Source organism: Myotis brandtii, unplaced genomic scaffold (assembly GCF_000412655.1).
Source record: "Myotis brandtii unplaced genomic scaffold, ASM41265v1 scaffold14, whole genome shotgun sequence".
Lineage (NCBI taxonomy): Eukaryota > Metazoa > Chordata > Mammalia > Chiroptera > Vespertilionidae > Myotis > Myotis brandtii.
Genome location: NW_005354999.1, coordinates 606,980 through 616,850, shown reverse-complemented (window position 1 = coordinate 616,850; position 9,871 = coordinate 606,980). Strand labels below are relative to the sequence as shown.

Below are 9,871 nucleotides of genomic sequence, written 5' to 3'. Positions count from 1 at the left end.
TTAGAGCTTCATTTATAACATATCTGTAGTGATTTTTCAGGGTTAGTTCTCTGATGGTGATTTCATTAAATGTCTACCTACTTATTAGGACTAGTCTTGGTAGGAAAATCGTTAACCCTCTGGTTGCATATATAAAATTTTGAAGCACTTAATGATAGATATAGATTTAATATCTTCGTTCATAAGATAAAATTAGTCTGTTGCTTTTCCTAATATGGTTATATTTTTTCCTTCAGCCGTGGTATTGCAGGTACTATATATTACGAAGAGTGGTCAAAACCATTAACAACGTAAAAACAATACGAATGTCTAAAATTTCAGAGCAAACCTTATTTGTCAAAAAGCTATATAAACTTGACTACTTCTCAGTGGAGGTTGCCTGTGTGGTCTGTGTTCAGTTCCCAAACAGCTAGTTCTGTGGATGTGCTTCAAGGAGTCCTGACGCACGTCCCTGAAATTGTACTCACACATCTGAATTGCTGCATTTTTAGGGAAATAGTCTGGAGCCCTCAGATAGCCGAAGAGATCTGTGACTCCATAGAAAAATAAGAACCACAAAGTTAAATATATAAAGTACACTTTTTCTTGTCAAAACAATAAGCTTCCTACATAAAGCCTTCTGGCAGAAGAGCAGGAAAAATCCTAGAATAAGTAGTGTTACAATAATGAGACATGTCATTGAAAACAGACCCACTTGTATGATTTTAAATATGTCAGATAGGAAACTTAGGTTGGTGCAATTTATTTAGTAGAAACTTATGATGAATAAATGGGTATCTTCTGTTTCTTCTTGGACTAAGATCTCTTTTTAGTCTGGTGTATGACAAAGAAATAAAATTATATTTCTCTCTTTGAAAGCCAACAAAAATGTAAAGTACTTATGCTTGCTGTGGTGGTTCATAGTGTATAAATGTAAAGAGCCCTTAAAGGCCCTGTGTCTAGATGTCCAGGGAGAAAATAACTGGTCTAAACAAATGTCATTTACAGAATGCGGAAGGAAATGTAAAGACATTCCACTTATACCTGGCAACGCCAAAGGAAAAAGAAATGCGGGAAACTTCAAATGCTTAGTACTCATATTTCTTATAGCTATGGTTTATTAAATGATCTTACTTTAAGGTCTTATTTTGAAACCTGTTTTAGTTAATATTACCTTCCACTAAAAACTAAAGAAGCAATAACTAAAATTATATTATGACTATGCCAATAAAATATTATATGACTAAAGGTCAACAGTTTTGTCATAGACACTTTCAAGCAAAAAAAATCTTTATTTAGCATTGCTTTTTTGATTTAGTCTGAAACCATACAAGAGAAATTAAATTCTATATTTACATTTGTAGGCTGCATTCCCCAACAATTAATGTGAGTATAGGAAGGAGAATACTGACATTTTTACATGTTATTTTAAAACAACAGCTATACCCACCAAGTTTCTATTTAAACTTTTTCAGAAATAGATAAAAATCAAATTAGCCTTAAGAATTTATTTCTCTAGGTAAAGCGAAATGGAGATTTAAAGCAATATTTGAAAATTCCAAGCCAAAAAGTATGTTATTGATGGGACAAAATATTGGAGGAAATTATTTATTCAGAATATTTTCTGTATGTCAGATTTTCCAGAAAGTTTCTACGCTTTTCTTTTATCTGGTAGGATATATAACTTTTATAGCACTGATTTTCTGTCACTTAAATTATAAATATTTACCCAAGCAACTTGTTTAAACATTACTATTTATTACTTTTCTGCATAGTTGTAGAAACTGATATTTTTAATTCTAAATTATCAATAATGTCAATACTTATTAGTCTCTAGACCAGCCGTGGGCAAACTACGGCCCGCGGGCCGGATCCGGCCCGTTTGAAATGAATAAAACTAAAAAAAAAAAGACTGTACCCTTTTATGTAATGATGTTTACTTTGAATTTATATTAGTTCACACAAACACTCCATCCATGCTTTTGTTCCGGCCCTCTGGTCCAGTTTAAGAACCCATTGTGGCCCTCGAGTCAAAAAGTTTGCCCACCCCTGCTCTAGACTATCTAGATTCATTCAGTAAGTATTGATTAGGTGCCTGTCCAATAGTTTTGTTTTGGATATCTTCATTTTGACCTGATGGAAGAAGAGGTTTTAGCATTTTTTAGGTCTTTAGATGAACAAATTTAGTTGCCCATAGAGTAGTTGACTTAGTTTGGCTTGGAGTAATTTTTTGGCTATCCTGAATCATATTTGCTTCTATTTCTCTCAATAGTTTGGAAGTATCTGACCTATGCCATATTTTTCTCTCTCTCTCCTGGTTTCAGGCCAATAGGTTTTATCTTCTTATGGATAGCATTATTTGCAAGGAGTGAAGAGCTTTAGAACATTATAAAACTCGAGGGTCTCTAGGGCATGCCCCGCCCCCCCAGCCCTTCCCATAAAAATGTGATTCTCACTGCTCATAATTACTAACTTCACCAACCTGGAATGCTTTCTGGTCATTAATAATTTTTTATTAAGATGAACCCTCCCTTTCAGAAAATCAAAGGCAACTCAAATTAATTAGCTCACATACCACCTCTTTCTTCTCACCATAGTAGGAATTAGCGAGAGGCCAACAGAAGACAATGGCTTGGGAAGTTTAGAACACCCTGGGGGAAAGAAGTTGGGTAGATCAAGGAAAAGTCTTAATCCTGAAATTATTTCCAGATCTGACCTAACCTACATATTCCCTTTCGCCATGCTACATTGCATTAAAAATACTTGTTTAGGTGTCTGTATCTTACTGAACTCCAGCCTCCCTCAGGATATTCATCATTGGACTCAGTGCCTGGCACAGAGTAAAGTGTCTAGTAAGTGAAATTGTGTGATCCTTGTAATTATTGAGTTAAGTTTTTTATGCCTTGATCCTATAGGTTGTTCTGTTTAAGAATGCAATTTAAAGAATGATATTCATTTTGCAATGACCCTCCATGGAATATTATGGTTTTCTCTCAGAGATGCCTTGCAGCCTATTCAGAACTGCTTGTAAACGGTATTTCTCTCACCATTCCCAATTACCCATTGTCTTTCTAAGTTTACAACCTTCATTAATGTTATCTATCCTGTCCCCATTACCAATGCTTAATGACCTGAGATTCCACTTTCCTTAGGAATCTAAAACAATGGAGGTTTTTCTTTCTTCACTTTAGTCAGCTGGAATTTTTCAGACTTCATTGAACATCTACATGTTTGGCTTTCACAGGATCTTAACCTGCTGCCCTGCCCTTCAGGAATCCACTGGTATTCACCCACCTAGGCCTTCATGTCACTCAGAATTACCCCAGCTGAAAAAGCTGAGAATCTCATATTCTCTTTCCGACCACAATCTCCTATCCTTCCAATAATTCCACTCATTCCCCGTTACCTGACACCATCCTCTTCCATTATTTTTCTTTGGCTACCCTTAATTTTTTCATATTTCTCATTTTACTTATCACAGTAGTCTTAGCAATGTCAACTCTGCTCCAACCCTCAAATCTCCTGCCCCTAGAACCTGATTCCCTCTAACCTGATTCAGTTGAAGGGATGGTTAACAGTGCTAGGAATTTGTTTCTTTCTTAGATAATTCCATATCAAAATCTCTACAGTACATGTTCCAGATTTTTCCAGGTTTTCCAGTTCACTCAAATTATCCTTATTCTTTTCTCCCTTAGCAGTTATTTCTGAATTCATAGAGAATATGAAGATTAATTTAGGCAAACTATTTATCATGATTGATCTTCAGTCTAAGAGGCATGTCTCTATTTGTTCTGTTTGTAGCCTAAGGACTATTTTCTTATATTGAACTATACTATTTGTTTCTATCAATTTATATCCCAATTTTTACCTCTTAGAATACCTATACAAAATGCTTTTATATATGACACCTCTTCTAGTCCCTATGGTAATATTCAGTTCCTTCAACTCATCCTGAATTGGCAAGGTTTGAGAGTCTCATTCTTTCTTTGCATTCATACCACACTATTTAATTATGCATCTTTTTTGCTTCTTCTTGTGTAAATATACGTCTCCACAATTGTACACTTGGCCACTGGATTTAGGACTTTTAAAAATACTGCAATTAAATTTAACCTTTACCTTTAGTTAGCCCATTGTTTCAGAAGGTCAAGCTATTTTTGGATTCTGATTCTATGATATAGATTAGCAATTCTTCACAATGTAGAGGCCTTAACAGATTTGGTCAGGAGGTAATTAATAGCTTCTTCTGAGTAAATGTGTAGAATGCTGAAGTGAAAGGACTTTTGGCATGATCCTGGCCTCCTTTCTCTTGCTTTTCAAGAGTCCATGAGTTAGTCCCTTTTATAAGGCTGTTCAACCAGTTATATAGTCAAGTAACTCTCTTTCCTCAGAGTTTACATTCCTTTGTGTGGCCCAGGAGTATACTCTCGCACACTTGGTCGAATTCCTTGCTGAAATGCGTTTCCACTTTCTGCAGAATAGATATCAAGTAACCTTATTAAAACCAAGAGGAAATAACACGAGCTTGTAGGTAACGACACTTCACATTTTGAGTGCTCACATCCATAGTTTTAAGAATCTCTTGGGAATCATGTCTGGAATTAATGTCAAGCTCTCTGGGCTGGAGTTGCTGGAATCTACCTTCTCTATTTTGAAAATTGAGACAGTGGCTCTTTGTTCTCTGTCAACCATTCTATTCACTGTAGTATCTATAAAGATAATTTACCATACCTACAAACGCTTTCAGTACTTTGCAGTATAATTTCTCCAAATTAGTGAAATCAAACTCATTTAGAATATTAAATGTCCTGCTATATCTTGGGCTTTAAAATGTATAATTTTTACTTTTGTCTCACTTTTGCCAGCATAAATATTATTTTTTGATGAAACAGAATAAGAATAGAGTATTAGTATTTGAATTTCTTCATCCCCCATCAGCGAACTCTTTCTATATCTAATACAAATGCCATTATCACCACTTTATCTAGCAATATTAACAAGAATGAAAAGAATATTCTTTTGAATTTGTAATTTTTGAAAGCTTAGCTTGTTTTATGTTTTATGACACTCTTCTCAGAGGTCTGTCACCTTTTGTACTTCTCACAATGAAGTTTATAATGTATTATGCTTGTCACTGTCAGAGATACAAGTGAAGTTTATGGCACAGTCCCTGACTTGAGGGAATTTAAAGTCTGCATGTGGAGATAAGAGAACCCACAAATAGTCTCAGCATTATACATGTCAGCACTTAACAACCAGCTTAATATTTGTGGTGCAATTTTAATAACTGCTAAACAACTTAAAAGAAGGGAGAGAATTCAGCAAGATGGAGATATTGAAGAAGGCTTTCTTATAATGGAGCACTTGTTGAGATTTTAGAACAGGACCAAGGTGTTGGACTTTTCAGGACTTGTAGGGTTTAAATACAGAGGATAGTGGAAGAGTGTTTTCTAGACAGAGGAAAGGAGCATCCCAGAAAGCAGGTGAGTGGTGTGCGTGTGTGTGTGTGTGTGTGTGTGTGTGTGTGACCAAGGCATGGAAGGGGAAGCGGTAACACCAAATCTTTTTAAGCCACAGCTTTGAGGTATTCCTTTGTGGAAAATACTACTTCCCTTCCCCCTTTCTAGATTTCCTTTTCCCTTGCTAGATCTTTGAGAGGCCCACTCATCCTTTAAATCTCTACTTCTCAGAAACTTTTCCTGATCTTCCAGGTCTGAATTGAGTGCCTTCTATGTTTTCCGCCAACGCCCTGTATTTCCCCTTCACATTATTAAGCTCTACTACAATTGCTTGCTGAATTGTCTATTTTCCTTGTTAGCCTGATACTCTGCGGGAGCAGGTATTATTTCTGTTCAGTTCTCATTTTATTCACAGACACCTAATAGAAGTGCTCCATGGATCATAAGCACTCAGTAAAAATGTGTGAGATGATATAGGCCTGCTTGGAGCAATGAGGTTATGCTGGAGAATATTTATAAAAAGATTGAAGGTAAAGAGGGGTTAGATTACAAACAAGACCAGCATGGCAGGCCGACTCTGCTATATTAGGTCATGTGGAACCATTTTGTTAATTAGATCTTCATAAATCAGTTTCAAACTATCCAAGTCAGACATGCATTTCTAGACTTAACGAGGAAATTTGGCTCCGTACCTTATATCAGGTGTTTCTATTCATGAAGTTGAGAAACCCTATAACTTAAATACTGCGTGTTTTTATTAGAGAAACTTTGTTATTTTACTAATCTGTTTTTTTATGTAGGCACTGAAATTGTTAGCTGCTTATTATTCACAATTTTCAACCATTTTACCTTTGGATTGCTGCAGTATTTTGAATTGTATCTCTTAGAGACCAGGGGATAACTCTTTTACCCAGAAGAGCACCACAACCTTGTTTGCCCAATAGCAGAAGTCACTTATCATGTTGCCTTCTGCCGTCCATTAAAAGCATGGTTTCTTGGACATAGATTTTTAAAGTTAACAGAAAAAGGAAACCAAAAGACCCAATATGTGAGGCATAGACAAGAAAGGTGGCTACAGGTTGGGGGCATTGCACAACTCTATGGTGCTCAACAGGAAGAGGAAGGTCAAAAGAAAGCAGAGACGGTCCTAAAAAGAACTGTTTCTTCTCACTTTTGTTCCCTATTTTCTTCATGGCTAATGAAGAAATGTTCCAAGGGGATGGGGGTGTTTAGAACTATTTTTCTCACCAGCATGTTGTGGCCTTCATTATCTATTTAAATCAAACCAGAGTAACATCGGTTTAGTTATTTTTATGCTACGATCAGGTCTGTTTTCATGCCTAGTGGAAACTGGTAGCTGCATGTTGTCACCGTCCGTTTTACACACAGTAGAACGGTGCCTGGCGCTGATTTCCTTGACAAATAATCATTGGTCAGTGTTAACCATCAAGAGGTTTTGCTTCGTACCATGTGCTAAAGGCCATTTTAAGTGGTGCAGGAATCATGCACTATTCATACAGGTAATCTGATGGCCTAGCTCTGCCACCCAATGTCTGGGTCAGTCTCTCACTGGAATATAATGTTATAGCCACATTGTCTCCACTGTAATTTTTACCTTGATCTTTTTTGGTTTCTGATGTTAGGCTTCTTATATACTTTTTTCTAATATAGTATTTTTCTTTTTACTTTTTTATTGGGGTGACATTGGTTAATAAATTTATATAGATTTCAAGCGTACAAGTCTATAGTACATCATCTGTATTGTATATGTGTGTTCACCACCAGGAGTCAGGTCTCCTTCCATCACCATTGATGTCCCCTAGACTCTCTTCTACCTCCCCCACCAACCCTCTTTCCCTCTGGTAATTGCCCAGCAGTTGTCTGTGTCTACGAGGTTTCCTTTCTTTTTATCTATTTCTATTTCTCAGTGGAAACTTCCTGTTTGTGTATGCTACCCAACTCTGCCACTGGGTTGTAGAACATATTTATCATGGTTATTTTTAAGTTCCTATCTGATAACAACATCTGGGCCATTTTTGGTTGGTTTCTATTCATTGTTTTCTCTTGACCATGGGTCACTTTTTTTTCCCTCTTCATGTGTCATATAGGTGTCACATGGGTGTATGTGTCTTATCACACGTGTATATTAGGCTGCAAGTATGGAAGAATGAGTCATGCTAAGTTATGGAGCGCCTCGGGATTCTAATCTGTCATATATCACTTCAAAGTTTGATAAACATTAACCAGTTTCTCTTGACCTCTGTCTATGGGAGATTCTGTCACTTTCTACCACTTGATCTGGGCTGAAAGTAACCATGACTCTCAGCTCTCCTAGGGCCTGTTATTTATTTATTTTGGAATCTAGATCATTTAGGTTTCTTTGAGTCCTTGACTGAGTTTTTTTTTAATGACTTGGCTAATGTATAACTTATGTACAATAAACCTCGCATATGTGAAATATGCAATTGAATAAGATCTGACAGATGTATATCTCTGTGAAACCACCACCACAATCATGATAAATAACATTTCCATCACCCCTAAAAGCTTTCTTGTGTTTCTTTCCAATCAGTTCCCCCTCCTCCTCTGTCCCTAGACAAGTGGTTCTCAACCTTCCTAATGCCGCGACCCTTTAATACAGTTCCTCATGTTGTGGTGTCCCCCAACCATAAAATTATTTTCGTTGCTACTTCATAACTGTAATTTTGCTACTGTTATGAATCGTAATGTAAATATCTGATATGCAGGATGTATTTTCATTGTTACAAATTGAACATAATTAAAGCATAGTGATTAATCACAAAACAATATGTAATTATATATGTGTTTTCCGATGGTCTTAGGCGACCCCTGTGAAAGGGTCGTTCGACCCCCAAAGGGGTCGCGACCCACAGGTTGAGAACCGCTGTCCTAGACAATCATTGGTCTTCTTTCTGGACTTACAAATTTGTTTGCAGTAAACAGATTTTATTTTTTTATTTTGATTTTTTAAATCCTCACCCGAGGTTATTTTTCCATTGGTTTTTAGAGAGAGTGCAAGGGAGAGGGAGAGACAGAGAGAAACACCAATGTGAGAGAGACACATCGCTGTATTGCCTCCCTCATGCCCCCGACCAGGACCAGGAGCTTGCAACTGAGGTCTGTGCCCTTGACCTGAATCGAACCTGGGACCCTTCAGTTCGCAGGCCAATGCTCTATCCACTGGGCTAAACTGGTTAGGGCTGCAGTAACCAGATTTTATATAAAAGTAATATTACCATATACAACCTTGTTTGTGTGAACTCTCACTCATCACAATTATCTACTCTGTTGCATGTATCTGCTGAGTAATAGTTTTTTACATGTATGGCTATACAACATCATGTTTATTCATTTACATGATGAAAGACATTTCAACAGTTTCTGGTTTTTAGCTATTACAAATAAAGTTGCCATGAACATTTATATACAAGTCTTTGTTGGAATATAGTGTTTACCTTTCTCTTGGGTAAATCCCTAGAAATGGAATAGCTAAGTGATATGATAGGATATGTTTATTATTTTAAGAAACCACCAAACTGTTTTCCAAAGTGATTGTATTTTTTTGCAGTCCCTCCAGCAGTGTCTGAGAATTTCAGTTATTCCACATCATGGCTAACTCTTGGCATTGTCAAACTTTTAAATGTTAAGTATTCTAGTGGATTTTTGCCTCATGACTAGTAATATTGAACAGTTAAAGAGTTATTTATTGGCTATTCATATATCTTCTTTAGTAAAGTATCTTTTCAGATCTTTTGCCCATTTTTTAAAAATGTATCTTTAGTGTTGAAAGTATTACAGATGTCCCCCCCACCATTGACTCCCTCCACCCCACTCCTGCCTCACCCCTCCCCACTATTGTCCGTGTCCATGGATTATGCATTTATGCATACAAGTTCTTTGGTAAATTTCTTCCTATCTCCCCTCCCCCCTTCCCTCTGAGATTCCTCAGTCATGATCTCACTTATATGTGGAATCTAATGGACAAAATAAACTGAAAAACAAAATAGATCCAGAGACATGGAAGCATGGAATAGACTGAGGAATCTTTTGCCCAATTTTTAATTAATTGCTTGTTTTCTTATTTAGCTGTAAAACTTTTTATAATCTAGATTTAATTATTTTGTTGATACATGTGTGGCAAATGTTTTCTCCTACTGTGTGATTTGTCTCTTTGTTTACTCAATGGTATCTTTTGAAAAGTTTTCAAAACTCAAAGTTTTATAATTTTAAGTTCTGCATTTAGGTCTGTGATCCATTTGGAATTAATTTTTGTGTATGATCTGAAATATGGATCAAAGTTCATTTTTTCCCCATATGGATACTCAGGTTTTTCAACATTATTTAATGAAAAAGCTTTCTCTTTCCATTGAATTGCCTTGATACTTTTGTTGAATAATTGAATAAACAATTGT

The 9,871-nt window shown here is 36.3% G+C and overlaps 1 protein-coding gene across 5 annotated transcripts in view; it reads left to right on the top strand.

The window, feature by feature from the left end:
* The window catches only part of GUCY1A3 (guanylate cyclase 1, soluble, alpha 3), a 49,356-nt gene that overhangs the window by 2,086 nt on the left and 37,399 nt on the right, over window positions 1-9,871 (top strand). The window contains exon 1 of one of the 5 annotated variants that reach the window (XM_014535211.1): window positions 5,285-5,462. The exons of the other annotated variants lie outside the window; for them this stretch is intronic. The gene's annotated coding sequence lies outside the window, so the exon portion shown is untranslated. Of the gene's footprint in view, window positions 1-5,284; window positions 5,463-9,871 lie in introns of those variants that run through there. 5 annotated transcript variants of the gene reach the window in all.